The sequence below is a fragment of the Apaloderma vittatum genome, unplaced genomic scaffold (genome assembly GCF_000703405.1).
Source record: "Apaloderma vittatum isolate BGI_N311 unplaced genomic scaffold, ASM70340v1 scaffold25687, whole genome shotgun sequence".
In the NCBI taxonomy this organism is placed as follows: Eukaryota; Metazoa; Chordata; class Aves; order Trogoniformes; family Trogonidae; genus Apaloderma; species Apaloderma vittatum.
This window is the reverse complement of record NW_009727088.1, coordinates 1-15,915: the sequence shown is the minus strand read 5'-3', so window position 1 is coordinate 15,915 and position 15,915 is coordinate 1.

Genomic DNA, 15,915 nt, shown 5'->3' with positions numbered 1-15,915 from the left:
TATTGAGTTGTTCAGTTCACATGTATCTGTACCACCAGCTCCTCTTGAGTGGGAACAGAGCTGTCCCACTGCATGCTGTATGCCCTGGAGAACTAGCGCTGCTGTAGCTCAAGCGATCACTTTTTGTACTCTGCAAAGAGATCTAATCCTGCTGACAGGAAGCTCCAAATCCCACGTGGACTCTGAATCCAGAGTCTTTGAATCTTGTTAAAACATGTGTTGCCTGAGTACTGCCGTGTCAGAAGTGGAACAACCTAAGGTGTTCTCTTCGATATTACAGATGGCTGGCTGGCAGGCTAAGGAGGGTGGGGTGAAAAAATGATGTTATTAATCATGGAGGAATAGGTAGGAATAGAGGTCATAGTGCTTTCTGCTAATTTCTTCATTTTCCACATTGCCTCCCAGAACATGAGGCCAGCAAAATACCCACAGGGTTCTTGAAATTTTAGTTTATTCTTACTTGACTCGTGCTGTACTCTGCTGAATCAGAGTGAAGTTCTGAAACCAGGGATTTTATCTTGTGCCTCTAATTCTGTTCCCATCTGAGGGCCAGCCAGTGATGCTCCACCAACATGATCTGTGGCAGGCACTCTCTTTTCTCAAAACAAAGAGGAATCTGGCAGCTAAGCTGTTTTACAAACTTGAGTATGATTTGCTGTTAAAATTTGCTGTATGGCCACACTGAAATGAGAGAGGAAGGTGGTGAGGCTTGAAATTGTTTTGGCAGTGGGCAGTACCACAGTCTTCTGCTAGATACTGCTATCTCCCGCACAAACCAGCTGCTCACCTCACCGGGAGAGGCAGTTCAGTTGTCCAAGCAGAAAGGAGGTGACAGTCTAGGTGACCTGACTCAACTACAGATTTCTTTAAAGCCCTGTAGATACGTATCTCAATGTTAATCTTCACAAGTTGTTCACGCGGAGTCTGATGAGTTCCCAGAAAGTTTTGAAAGGGCTGAAGCTTTCATGTCCAAGTAGCAGCCCCTGCTGTGAGATAAAGGTGCAATTGGGAATCAGGTGATCTTACACAAAATGCAGATAGGAACAGCTACAGTGGGTCAGTGCAAAGGTTCTCTCTCCAGTATCCAGTGCCTAAGATGCTGCTCTGAGACACCAGAGCCTGCATATCCCTTTAGCAGGCTGAAAGGCAGACAGCTCGCCTGCCTCCAAACCGTGCCTTGGAAACACCTCCATGTGCTTGTGTCCCATTCACTCCAGTTTGCTCACCTTAGGGGCTCTACCCACCCTGAGTACAAGAAAAAGTTGCTATCCTTTTGTGTTTAGCTTCTATTCTGCCCTGTGGCACGAACCCAGAAAACACACCCACAAGATAAGATTTTATCTGGGCATATCTGGAGAAGGATCAGTGATTTAAAACAATCTTGATGGAAAGCAGTGTTATCAAGGTTACTCGAAGGGCCTTCTTGAGCACTCATCTGTTGTCCTTGTCAATGCTGAGATTCTGATGCTATTAGGAGGCTGATGATTGTTGAAGCTATTTCTTTCCATTTCTTTTGCTGCAGTTGGGAGATTTTTAAAGTGTTCCATATGTGGAGGTTTATGTAAAACTGACTCTGTGTCACAGTGATGCATAGAGTCTGGAACATCTAAATAATGATATTGATTTGCATATGATCCTCTGTAGGGTGTGCCAGGACATCAGCAATGACTTTAGTGAGAAATCTGTCTGAAGTAAGCACCTAACAACTCTTTCTGCAGGAGTTTTTAACACTGATCTTATACAGTCTGTGGCACAGCTAGAGACTAAGAACATATTGCAGTTATTACAGATCTTGAAGTCCAAGTTCCTTTTAAGACATATCACCAGCAGTGTGTTTTAATCAAAAGAGAAGTAAATTGGAAACATCTGGACCTGACTGGCTTCATGTTCTCTCAGGTGTGATTTTTTTCCTAATTTCTTTAATTAACTTCTTTATCAGTACTTTGTGATGAACACAAAGAGCAAACAGTAAGGATCTTTAATGCTTTGCATTAGCCCAAGTTATATAGAATTGTTGCAGTTGTTGGGTTTGTTGCAGCAGCAAAGAGAATCTTCAAAACAAGTCATAGGGCAGCTATAGGAATGATCAGAGTGCTGTAAAAGGGCCATTTTCAGGTACGGAGCTTTTTTCTTGCTATTGTTTACGAAACGGGTGAATGAATTAATTCACTGCTTTATTGCTGACATTTCATCCTGCTGTAAAAAATATATGTAAGAAGATACTCCAGGACTTGGGGGACATCTTGCAGTATTTCTCCTAGTCCCATAGCCAGGGTCCCAGGCAGGACGGACATAAAATTGCATTTTCAAGAACGGGAAGAAGGAGTGTGTTTATCTGTGTGTGAAAGAGCCCTCACATCAGAGTACCTAGTTTTCACACAGCTCTAACAGCCATAGCTAAAGATTAATACAGTGCTCTCTTGCCTTTCTTTCAGTTTGCTAGAAAGTCACCAATTCTGTTCAAAAGTTATTCACTTCTATCTGACTGATAGACAGATGGCACATCTGAAGGACCTCACTCCAATTTCGAGAACCCAGGCTAAAATACAATGAGAGATGTACACCTGACACAGTTTTATCAACAGAAGGGAATACTGTACACTCCTGTGGGTAGGATGCTATGAAATATGCCATTATTTTCCCAAGGCTTTTTGATTTTGCCATGTGGATTGATGCTGTGGCACACAAGAATTTCCACACAGAACTCAAACAGCTCTGTCTCCTCTCACCACAGACACTATTCTGTGTGTTATCTCAGTGAGGAATATGCTGCAGTGTAGATAAAAATTTAAAAACTGTCAAGTATAATACTTGGAACCATAGAAGAACCTTAGAATAAAGCTCTGAATCTGTTCCAAAGTAGGGAGGAGGAGAGAGGGGGAATTTATAACTTTTTCTGCCATTTTTTTTTTCTCCTTGATTTTTGGCTGAGAAACAGAATTTAAGGAAGAGTTGGAATACTCTGCTATACTCTGCTATAATTTAAAAGCCTGGGAAGAGCTTCTTTGTACGCTTTTTAACTTACATGAATTTGAACAAATTGCCGTCTAGCTCTCTGAACTGTTTGACATTTGCTCTTGTTAGGGCAAATTGTGGTTACATCCACTTTTGACCCTCATACCTTGTGAAAGAGTAAGTTGCTCTCTACTAAGTTTAAAAAATGGCATGTGCTAAATGCTTGTACTAAGTGCACTGGCCTGTTAAATTAAGCTCGAATTTATTCACAATATGTTAATTTTATGAATACTTTTGAAGAAGTAATTATAATTTTGCCTGAAGCCTGTCATTTGGATGCTGCAATAATTAGGGTGCCCGTTAGCCAGATTTTATCATCTAATAACACAAAGCAAATGCAGAAGGAAATTGCTGGGTGAGGAGAAAAAGTTTGTATCTTGACGAAGAAGATATTGGGATAGGAATTTAAAAGACTCGTCTTTATAATCAAGACAGGAGTTAAATAAGTTTTTGGAGCTGATTCAACAGTGACACAGTTGGAGAGGTCCTCTCACAGAGAGCAGCCGTCACAGCTGGGTGACTGGAGGCGGAAGCGGGCCGTGGCCCACGGGGATGGTTGGGGGCGGCCGCTCTTTGTGTTGAGTAAAGGGTAAGAATCTGATGGAAGCCCACTAACATGCATCTGGTAGAGAGAATGGTTCACATAAGCTGGTCATAAACAGATGAGATCAGTGTCAAGGAAATGATGAGAGCCTGCAAACATCCTGGTGTTCACTGGCTGGGAATGGCATGAATCTCCCTCTCAGTTACCCAGTCCTGGGAAGTGCATAATAATGCTGGGCAGCAATTTTTAGCTCAAACCTATGAAATTGCATTATTGCCTTGCAAGGATTTTGCTACCATAGTTGCCCAAATATAGGTAAAGGTGCTTTTTAAAATAAACTCTTCGCTATACAGTTAGGGCACATGTTCCCAGTAGGGTCCACCGAGTCTTTTCATCGTCCAGAGTTTAGTATGGGTGCACAGAAGATGGAAGGAACTAGCTCATTTTGGAGGGTTAACCGTGGAAATGGAACGTGCGAAGACATGTGCCTCACACAAATGTGAGACACTGTAGAGCAACAGGGTAGAGAATGCTATACACAGAGCCAGTGCCCATCAGCAGACCTAAACAACGGGCCTTTGGTCAAGGAAGAAGCTCTTGTTCCTCCTCTGCCCCTGCCTGGCCTGAGTCCGGCTGTGCCTTTCTGGCTGAGTCCAGGAATAGGGCACTGGAATGTAGGAAATGACAGGAAGGTGAATGGTCAGGGATTGCAGCCATGATTTACTAAAATGGAAGATGTTTATGTGGAACACAACTTTGATCCCTTAAAAATAGATGTAAGAGTGTCCTTGTATTTAAGGATGTCTTACACCATTCTTTCACTCCACCTAGTTAAGGCCTCAGTCCTGCAATGAGTGTTTTGAGTGCTGCTTACCTGAAAGCAGTATGGTTGCCTGCTCAAAGGCTGCTTAGCCTGTGTTGTCCCTGCACATACACACTTCTGCACTAGGGGATCTGGATGCAAGGCTGTAGAGGGAAACTACTAGTGTGGGCGTAAGGAATTTCTTTTAAAGTTCATATATAAAGTGCCAGCTGCACTTTTGACTACAAAAATAGCAACAGCGCCCTTTGTATGCCTGACTTTGAGGGCATAATTTGTCTTAGATTGGCAAAATAACTACTGTCTTTTCATGCTTAGTGTTGCAAGAATAGCCAGAAGGCATTAAGCCTCTGTGAAGCCTGCACCAGAGATGTTGTGCTCTCCATAACACATGGTAAAGCCCTCTATTGTTTCTGGAAACCTTTGTAGTTTGATTTTATTATTCAGCTGTCTCATCATCTGTGTCCATGATAAACTGGGCACTTTGGACTATTGTTTTATAAAACTGTGGCTATGAAAATGAAATGGCCTATTATTTTATTTAGGCCACAAAGTGATTTATGAAAAGACACATCCCTTTCCCTGCTGGAAGCTCCATGGGTGCTTTAAGCCCCAGAGCTGACTGTGGGCTGAGACTGTGCCTTCACCACAGTTCACCATTTACATTACTGGTGTGCACAGGAGGACCGAGCCCCTCTGCTGCCCCAGCCTCTGCTGTGCTAGGTGCTGCCCAAAGACAGCGTGAGGACCTCCCAAGCTTCGGTCCCTACGAATGCCCTGGGCTGACAGTCCTGGAGACAGAAAAAACCACTCCTCTTCCCCGTGGGGTTCAACTGGCCCACATGCAGGTTGTCATCTCTTGTATTTCAGCGGTGAGCTGGAGGGACAGGAGGAGGGTTAGAGTAGCGCAGAAACTCAAGCCTTCACGTTGTCTTGCTTCAGTGCCTCCCCTCTCAGCTCTCCCCACAGCAAGGCCTTCCTCCAGAGCCACGCTATTTTCACTTCACTGGGTTCTTGGCTCAATCTGGGCCTGGGAAACACTGCCCCATCTGTTGTGTGGGGGGGTGTGTCTCAGGACAACCCTCACTTGCGTGAAATGAAGCAGTGCTCAGCTTTAATCTGGAGTTACAGCTGAGTGCATCCAGCTTGGTTTGGGCAGCCATGATAGCTGGCTGAGGCCACTTGGCTTCATCTGGGGAAGGGTAAATGACTGAAAGGATGAAAACAGGGCTTTTTAATTGCCAAGCCCCTTGAATCAATAGGGAGCTCTGCATGCTACTACGTGTGGTCTCCATGGACCCCATATGAAAGATGAAGGCAGCTGTGACCTCGCTTCACCACCCTTCCCTCAATCAATAGCGACCAGCTTTTAAAGTCCCAAAAGGTGTGATTAAGCCTCTGCTGCATGAGGTTAGCATTTCCTAGCACACAGCCCATTGTCCTGGCTGAAAGGACCTCAAAGCCCTTTTTCTGTGAGGGTTAATGACCAGATGTCCCTGGAAGGAAACCCATCAGCCCTGGCCCTCAGTGCCAGGAATTACTGCAGCTGATTTCAGTCCCCTTTGCATCCGTGTCTTAGCTTCAGTGGGCAGCATGGAGCACTCCACTTGAGTAAAGGAGTATACGTGTGCAGCAACAACCCCAGTCATGTCCTGGGAGGGGAGAGGAAGGAGAGTTACGTTGTTCATTACTGTTGTGTGGAGGATGCTCTTAGCCTATGAGAGGAGGTATCAGAGGCAGGCAAAGTCAAACCCTTCCATACCTGAGAGTATGACAGGCCATGGTTCAAGTCCACATATCCAGCACTCTTTTTGGAGCAGTCCCTCTTTAGGAGTAAGTTCTTCCACCAGCAAGCCTTAGATCAGACTGTCCCCTTGTAATAGCAAGGCTTTAATGAGATATGAATAGGACAATTGCATTGTCTATGTGAAAACAGTAGGGACAGGTTTAGGGTTTGCAACAGTAGATGCTTCAACACCTTTAACAGGAAGGGAATGGGCAGTATAGTTTGGAGAAATAAATGAACCCACAAAAGTTACCTCGCATATGAGCACGTTTCACAGTGCTAATATTGATACATCATTCTCTAAGGGCCACTTCGATGTCACGATGTTCATGCAGAAATCCAACAGTACATACATCAACTTAAAAGGGTTCTTTGACCAGCTGGCTTTCTTACTTGCATTTTTCTTTCGCTCTATCTCATTATTGATCCCAGAGCTCAAGAGGCTGTGAGGATGTCTGACTTCAAGGAAAACCTTCATACTGGTATCTTGCTCTCCACATGGTGTATTATTGACTGTATGTTACTGCACTCAGGCAGCACAACTGGACAGGGAATTTGGTTTGCACAGTATAACCATAGTAGGTGGTAATTACTGGGGTGTCATTATCAGTCTTAGGACATGTTGTCGCAGTTGTTAATTAAAGCTTTTCTTTTCCTTTTTGTGTTTTAAATTTTGAAAAACTGTGAGCGGTATTTATAAATCTCTAGTCCCTACAGCCAGCAGCAGCTTTGCTGTTGCAGAAAGAAAAGCCCCTGTAAGTCATCTTTCCGTGGGCTGTGTCTTGCAGGTGAGTCTGTGTGTAAGGACGGGTCATTAAGGATTTGCTGCTCAAGAGTGGAGGCAGAAATAAACATACGCACGCAGAGTAGGGAGCACAGATGAATCCTGTCATGATTCACTTTGAGTGCAAGATTAGTTTCCTTTGAAATGCCATCAGAAAGCATTTGCTCACAATCTAGGTCACAGCAACAAAGGCTATGGGAGGGATTGACTGAAGGCAAAAGGAGTGAAGCTGAAATTACCTATGTTCAACAGCTGTCTAAGTGCAAGCCAGATGTTTGCAATCTTAAATATTCTGTAGGAACAGAGGTCCGTACTCATATAGACCCTGTAGTGGGAAGAAACTGAATTGTACATTTATAAGTCCACACAATTACCTCCTAACTGTCTTACCTGTGCTCTTGCTAAAAATATCCGCTTCTCTTCATGCTGAAAGTTTGCTGAATACTCATTTTTGCAGCTAGCTTATGCTGCTTCATGTCCTTCCCCTGAAGAAAATAATTACTCTTGGAGCTCAGCACCATGAACCAAACATTGATACAGATTAAGATGATCAGCAGATGATGGGCAACAGAAAATCCAGCTAGACTCATTCAGTATAAACAAATATTTTGAGGTGCTCAGGCAGTGATTAGTTTGCCAGCTGCAGGCAGAGCTACAGAGGAAATTAAAAAGATGGAGTACGCTGAAAACTGCAGAGGGAAAGGAACTACATCAGGGTACAGTGATTCATAATGCAGCAGGGGAAGAGTGGAGTTTAGACTAGAGTGATGGATTTTAAGATTCTTGCTTCTTTCACAGTCAGTCCGTGAGATGCTTTATATACTGTCATGCCAGCAGGGAAGCAGAATTTTTTAGGGTTTTTTTTAACAACAGGAGGAGGGGGGAAAGCCCTTCATAAAAACCAAGCTCTCATAAGAGGAAAATATTGCATGTACCTTCTCAAAATCCTTCAGAATGCAGCTAATGATGACAAATGATTCCTTCAAAATGGCAATAAAGATAATAATGGAAACAAGCTATGCCTAGAATTCACCCCAGTTTTAGATTCTGATGGCAACAAAGATAATGGCATAATGGAGCCTGTTAAGGCAGTAGGAGGCAGAAACAGACAAAAGCTAGGAGGATAAAGAGTTATTTAAAATCTCAAAGTGGTGTGTACAAAAGAGTCTGAGGCTGAATAACAGAAGTACATTAGGGCCTGGCTACCTTGTGCTTGCACGTAATACAAGAAGCATCGCTAGTGCTCTCTCCAAAATGAGATGCCTCAGCAAACAACACTAAGTGGAAAACACTTAGAATGTTTTCAGAAATACAAGTCTTTTTGTCAAGAAACATCAAACGGTCAGGCCCCAAACCCCTCCTGTCAGCGATGGAACATTAGCCAGGAAAATTCAGTAGGTTTAGAGCAGGATTTCTACTGGAAAAGCAGACACTTATAGAAAACATCCCAGTAATTTTGGCACTCAATGATATTACATGAGAGACATGAGAAAGCTAGTTCCAAGTTCCTCTTCCTGTTTTAGATGATGCCGTGAGCTTCAGTCTGATGATACCGAAGATGCCTGCTTATGGTAAGAGCATTTTGGCAGCCTGGAAATTCTTCTAATCCCTGGAAATGACAAAAAGATCTGAGAGAAAGAAGCCTAAATTATATGCACTTCTGAACCAGAATACTAGTCACTTTATCACTGGGCACCTAATGATATTTGATAATGTGGCAAGACTGCAGTGTCTGTGTCACCTCCTCTGATTTTCAAGAAAATTTGGGACACAAATTAAATGAAACAGAATAGAAAAAAAAGATATTTTGAGCTGGAAGTTCTAGACAGGGAGCTGAGAAGACTCAAGGATGGGACAAAACAGATGGGGAAGTATAAAGTCTGGTTCCTTTCTGTCAAACTCATCACTGCATTCCTGGATGATAACGCAGCCATTGCCTGAGCCCTCATGAACCCTGGGTAGGCCTGTTCTATGTACAACACAATATGAAGCTGTCACTAAGGTCTGTTGAGAACAAGGCTGTAAGTGTAAGGGACACACACCATTGGAAGAGTTGTACTTACAGACTAGTGCTGAAAGTACAGCTGGCAGCCTTTATTACTAAGGTTTCATCTGTTATCCAAGGGGACCATACGTGTATCATGGGAGTCTGTGACCTCCAAGAGGAAGGCTGACTACTAACCTCACTAGGATGGTTTAGAAATGATCTTGTACCCCTTCAGGGCCTCCTGTCTACTGATTTATTCTCTCTTACGCTTCTGAGAACCTGCCTCACACCTGATCTTGAAAACTCAGCCTGCTCCTTCTCAAACTTGCCCTGGTAGCTCTCTTGCACTTTCACGCATTTGTAAAAATCCCCAAAGCCACAATATTATCCCTCCTCCTGCCTGTGTCAAGGAGTCTCTGACACACAGGACAGTGGTCTGGTGGCTGGAGGGCTTGTGCCACTGCTTCTGATGGTCACTGGTACTCTGGGCTTCTCTCTCGCCATCAGTCATCTCCCAGATGCTAAAGCTATTGCAGCAGGAGCCGTCTCTGTTCCACATGCATGGTCGGTATTACAGTGGGGCCTCTGATTAGTGGCAGCAGCATATTCCTTCTAAATAGAAAAATACCACTGCTAAGAGAACAAAGACTTGCAGCTGAGATTAACATTTTATTGCCTGGGCAGTAGGTATCAAAGGGCTTCATGGCTCTTCTGGAGGCACTTCAGTCCAGTTGGATTAAAATCAGCACAGCTGTTCCCCAACTGGTTTTAAAAATGCTTCCAGCAAATGCCACTTCCTGCTGTTTCTGTCCTTCTGGAAGCTGTACCCTCCTGCTCAGCTTAGCTCAGAGACTTGCTCTTTCTCCTCCTCCTCCCCTGTGTGTTTGCTTCAGGCCTAGCAGTCCCCATCCCTGCATCTTCTCTGCACTTCCCACCAAGAACCTTCAGCACAAAATTAATGAGTAGAGCATGGTAGGGGGTTACCAGTAAGCAAATGAAATTGCACACACAAACAAGCGAGGCTGTGAGGACAGGAGGTGTCAGATTCCTCTTGCTCTGCTCTCCCCTCTCCCCTGGTCTTGGCCACCAAGTGTGTACAGCTCTAACTTCTTCTTCCCGCACTGAGGGCCAAGGTGAGTGCTGCTGCAGCCAGCACTCTTCATCTGCCTTGGGGCTGCTCAGCAGAGGCAGGAGGACAGGTATTTCCTTGTACAGGCCACCTGGAGGTGAAACTTTCAGATAGTGAGGACTGCGCAAGCAGCAATAACAATTTTTTTCTGCCTCCGCTGCGCCTGACAGGGTGCAGAAACCTTTGGTAGCAATGCAGGAATGAAGAAGGACTGGGAAGACTTGGGCTTCCAATTGCACTTGAAAGTGAGGGATAGAATATGTACATTTAAAAGAAAACAGTTGAGAGTGCCTGTGCTTAAGAAGCCAGGACAGCAGAACTGGAGCAGCTCCTCCTCTGCTGAAGAGCTGCAGATGGGTGATCCCGGTGGGAAGCTGAACAGCAGAATGACAGAAGTAGGATTCGGAGTTTGTCTAAGCTCCTTTTACTGCTCTCCAATGCGCTGCATCGAGTAAGACTCCTGCTGTGCTCTAGCCTAGATTTCGCTCCATCCCTAGGATGCAGATGCCATCTGCAGGAGCCACTCGATCCAACCGCCTGCGAGCTACAATAGCTGTGAAGGGAAGAGCTAATTCTAGTAGTCAAAGAGGTGTCAGAAAAGAGACTCTGCCTGAGTCCCTGCCTGCACAACCCTTTTGTGTGGAGAGAGCTGCAAAGGCGGGTGGCAGTGAAACTGCCCCTCTCAGCTAGCGTCCAGGGCCGGGGGACACTGGCTGGCTCAAGCACCCCTCCTATTTTAGGCTGAAATTTGAAGGTCTCTCTTTGTAGAGCTGGGGGCTGCCCACTTCCAGCAAAAGTGTGTTTGACAGTATTTCAACAGAAGGATTGAGGTTGTCTGCTCCCACTGCTGACTTCTTCCACAATATGTTCTCCAATATACACTCCTACCTAGTCCTGACTTGATGACCATTTTCTAAGACACGTGATATGGTGTTCCTGCCTCCGATTGTTACTGGTTTCTAAGAAGGATGGGTAAGGTTTTGAATGGTCATTAGCTTCATAAGTTTGGTTTTATCTTGATAAAAGCCTGATTCAGTGCAATATATTAAGAAGTTGTGAGCACACCCCCAACACATCTCTGTCCTTTACAGTGCAGGTAATAAAATATCAAGGCTGAGCTGGAACCAGAACTTGCTGTGAGCCAGGTCCCAACTCACCAGAAAACAAAATTCAGAAGGTGGCTTGTCCTGCTATGGAGGTTTCCACAGATGACTGAGGATTGTCAGGTGTGGATTAGCTGTCATCGTATTAGAAGCTTTAATACCATCCGTACTTCCCTTACACACTAGGGAACTGCAGTGCCTCGTGCTGAAGAGTGTAACTTTATGTTCATTCTTGCCAACTGTTTCACTAAATCCCCCAAATTTCTTTCTTGTGGATGTATGAAATGTGTTCCCTGCTGCCATCCCTCTTTGAAGGGATGGAGCTTTGATGTCTCTGCCACTGAGATGTGCCCAGCAGCGGTGCCCAGCACCCAGCCCTCCTCACCGTCTTCCCTCCAGATGTGAGAAGTGCACACAGGAGTACTTGCCAAGTTAAGCATTGCCTTGCAGGGAACGAGGAGAGTAAGCAGTTTGGTTCTCCAAAGCGCGTGCAAGCAGACGGCAGGTGAGCTGCACCTTCCTGAGAAAGAAATCACTTGTTCCCTGAGGTTTCGGAGTGAAAGCTTGGCCAGCAGTGCCTGGGCTTGCAAAAAATCCTGAGGGAAGAAAGCTGAACTGTGCCTCCCCCCTCAATTTCTAGCAGTGTTTAGGAAAGAAGGCAACAGATGCCATCCATTTAAAACAAGCATGTCAGGAACAACTACAGCCTGAACCAAAACAGATGTCATCTCCATGGCTGTTAAGTCTGATATTTCACAGACTGCCACAAGCACTGGACAGTGTAGCTTGAGGTTCCCCAGTCGCTTGTTGTACTTCCTGAAATGAAGACCTCATGCTCACAACTCAGAATCCAGTGAATCTGCTATCAGCACAAAATAGTCCTTCTTCTTCCTGATGTCTCTGTGAAAAGACTTTGCAAGCCCGTAGACTCTGCTGAGTAACTAGAAAAGGCAAATTTTCAAGCTCCCTGTTGATACAGGAGGACCAACAGCACTGCGACCTGAAAAGAGGTGCCTGTTTTCAGAACAGCAAAAGTTCACCATCCTGTTCTTTATTACATCATCCACTTGGAAGTAAGCATGTTTAGTCTACAGAATTTCCCTTTTGGAACTAATGAACTCTTCATAGCAAGGTTGTTCTGTGCAGGACCCCATATACTAGCACTTCTTGCACGAGTAAAAATCATCTTAAACACCTCTTCTCTCCATCTGGAGAAGTAAAACGTACTGAGCCCCAGAAATAAGTTGAAAAGCAGCTTCCACGGTACTCGAGTCTCTCCTTATACTCAGCCTGAACTTTAGAACAGTTCATGTGCTATCTGTAGATACAAGACAGCATTATCGTTTGATTTACTGAGAGTCTGCTGAGTGCTTGGGAGGGACCTTTGGAGGGGTTATAGAGTTGTGGGCATCTGACTAAATGGCAGCTCTTGTAAGAGATTAAACCAAACTTTTTGACTTCCTGAACGCCAGCATTTTGGAGGCAAAATTAACGCTGCAACTTGAATTGCTATCCGTGAATCAAGCAATAAATATTGGTCTCAGGTAATTAATATCCCAGGGGATGAGAAGTCTAGGCAGTGTTACTTCTCAGCGGAGCCCTAGCATGGGTAAGGAACTGGACTTTCGGTGTCCTTTGTGACAGTGGCTCATGCAGCACAGACTTGTTGCCATACAGTTAGTATTAGGAATAAATGCGTTCTCCTCTGGCAGTTCCTAATCTACTTATTTTGGTATTAGGGGTTTTGTGGAATGATTATAAGCAATATACACTCAAAAGTGAAGCTTAATTTCATATTCTTGAAGACGACATGGTGACACTGCGGATACTGCATTACAAAAACCACTTTAATTACAAAAGCAAAGATTGTGTCTCAGACTATGTGGTATCAAAACTAAATATTCAGTCATGCTTTTGCTGAAATATCCAACCTGCCATGTTCTTAGTTTACAGCTCACTTAATTCCTATGGCTTTGCTCCTGCAGCATAAGACATAGAGGAATGCAACTATTTGATTTTTTTCTTACAAATTGTCCAACATGAATTTTTCATATCTTTTTTTTTCAGTTTCTTGGTAAAAATATGCCAATGTCAAAACATCTCTCTGATCTTTTTAATTAGCTGCCTCAACTAGCTCCAACTTTGACATAGTCTATTCATACATTGCTATGTGTCTCACCAATCTCCGTAGATTCACTTACACATCTTAGACTCGATTGATTGGACTGACCTAAATTTCTTTAAGTAAATATTCTGCAGAGGTTTCCCAAGTTTTCATTCTTAATCTCCTTTTTTTTCATGTGGAAAAAACTCTTCAGTTGCCATGTTATTTTTTTCATCTACAGCTAGATATAAAAACTAAATTTTACTCTCTACCTCTAAAGATCTCTCACCGCCTTAGGAGAAATGTGCAAGATTTACTGCATTCAAGCTCTAAACAGAGCAGTCATGTGGAAACCTGTGTGTAGCCAGGACTGGAAGTGATTTGATTTTAAAAGCCTGTACTTCAAACTGTTGGATCAACCTGCTTCTCCTGGAGAGGAATGTGTGGTGTGGGTGCTGCCTGGTTGTTCCTGCTATTGTCTTTCATCCATCTTTACAGAAAAAGGGAGGAAGACAAAAGAAAGGTACAACAAAATAAAAGCATTGAATTACACCTTGGTATGGTCTCTCTTTTATAGGATACTGCTGTGGAACACAGACCTGAGAGCATTATTTCGCTCAGCTTTTTCCGCAACAAAACCGTTTTCTCTGTTCGAAGGCTGAAATAGGGTGAACAACAATACTGAAATTCTCTCTGTGGAGTAACTGCCTTTTGCAGAAGTAGCACAAAGTAATTCCTTCTGTTCACATTCTCTTCTTCACTAACACACTCCCATTTAGCCTGCTTCTGTCAGCTCTAATTACAAACCAGCACTACCCATCCCTGTTTTTCTTCTGGATAAGCTCTCCCTTGAATTTGACTTGTTTCAGGATGGTGGATGCCAGCTGGGAAATGGGGAAAACATTCTGGCAACTGCAGAAACATCTTTCTTCCCAGGCTGTTACACAACACCTTAAAAGACTCTATGATTCTAAAAAAATCATATGCCAAAAAATAGTATGCAGAACAGTGGAGCAGCACAGGTGCTAATAAGGAAAAAGAAAGAAAATTTTCTGTTAAATTAATATTAAAAGCCAAACATCAAATGGGCAATTATTGTGTTAAAATCAAACACATATTGGATTTGCTTCTCAGAAGTCTGCCTGATATGTAAGAAGGGCATAAAAACCTAAACATTCGGTGCTAGGGGATTTAGCATGTGAAGAAGAGATACTCCATACTCCCTAAAATTCCTCTTCCTGGATGTACCTGAGCCACCCAAGGCAGCCTTCAGCCAACAGTGGAAGATGACCAGAAGTCATTTTGTCACTGGCATCCTGTGGACTCAGCCCTGTGAGGCTAGAGGTGCCTTTCACAAAGGAAAAGAAGATGTTGCAGAATGTCCCTGGAGAGGCGTCTTATCTGAATTTGTCAAGAGACAAAGCTGCCATCATTTGTCTGTCAACACTTCATCTGCTCGTCACTGCACCTCCCAGCACTGACCACAGAAACTCCGGCCAAAGTCTTCTGGGAGCAAACGTGCGGGCAGCACGTGTGAGGCAGCTGCGTGCGCCGGGGAGCAGAGGGTAAAACTGCCCGTTGTGCTACAGTATTGGGCTGCAGCCCTCACTGTTTGTCTGAGCTTTGTAATGAAGAACATCTGCACTGATCCAACAAGGGTAAAAGCTACAAACGAGATGCCACGCATAAATAATGTGTTCAAAAAAACAGCTTTTTGGCATCCCGAACATGCTTTACACTGCTGCATCTGGGGAGTTCCTCTAGACACGTCTTGGCCACATCCTCCACCATCTTCCTTCCCAGCCACCTAGTTCCTTCCACCGGCAGCCTCTCAAAGCTATGCCAGACCACAATCTAGAACAGGTAACAAGATGTCACAGTTATGGTTGCTTGTGCCATTTTGAGTATTACTTTTGCAATCAGTGTGTCAAGCCATTCTGTCACAGTTTTGGAAGGCAATGGCAGTTCAGGTCAAAACTGATGAAGGCAAAAGGGAAAATGCATCAGGAGAGACAGACATCTTTTTGGTAATCTTCTTTGCTGCCTGAGCCTGGTAATGAGTTAGTGTATAAACCCTACATAATATCTACACCTTATAGCCTGAAGAAACTAATATTGCCTGACTTGGTCACCACCCTCAGGTACTGCCACTAGAAGATAAAGACAAAAATAAAATCTCATCATCCAGCGATGAAAAACAGATCACTAGCTGAAAGCAAGAAAAGAAGAAAAATGCGGAAAGAAAAAAACCTCCCAAAGAAAAGTAGCATCACTAAGAGCAGAGCCAGGCTAAGGCCAGCTGCATGACAGAACACCAACAGCACGCCTTTACGCTCCCCCCAGTGTAGCCATGTTAAAGCTGCGTGTCGGAGATCAGCTCAGGGGGGCTTTTAGTGCTCTGCCCTGCGAGAGATCTGCTACTACTTGTTTCCTCAAAGGAGCTCCCGTGCCGGCCTAGCGGAACGCAACAACGCGATGACTTCCAGCCACGTGCACCGGCACCGCTTCTTGGGCTGCTGCAACAGCTCCGCGGTCTGCGGGGCACTCGGGTCAGGGCTGCCCAGGGAAACTGAGGCCACTTCAGCCTAACGGTGCTACCGCGGTGAAAGGCGTCAGAGCCTCGTTACAGCGCCAGCCTCCAGC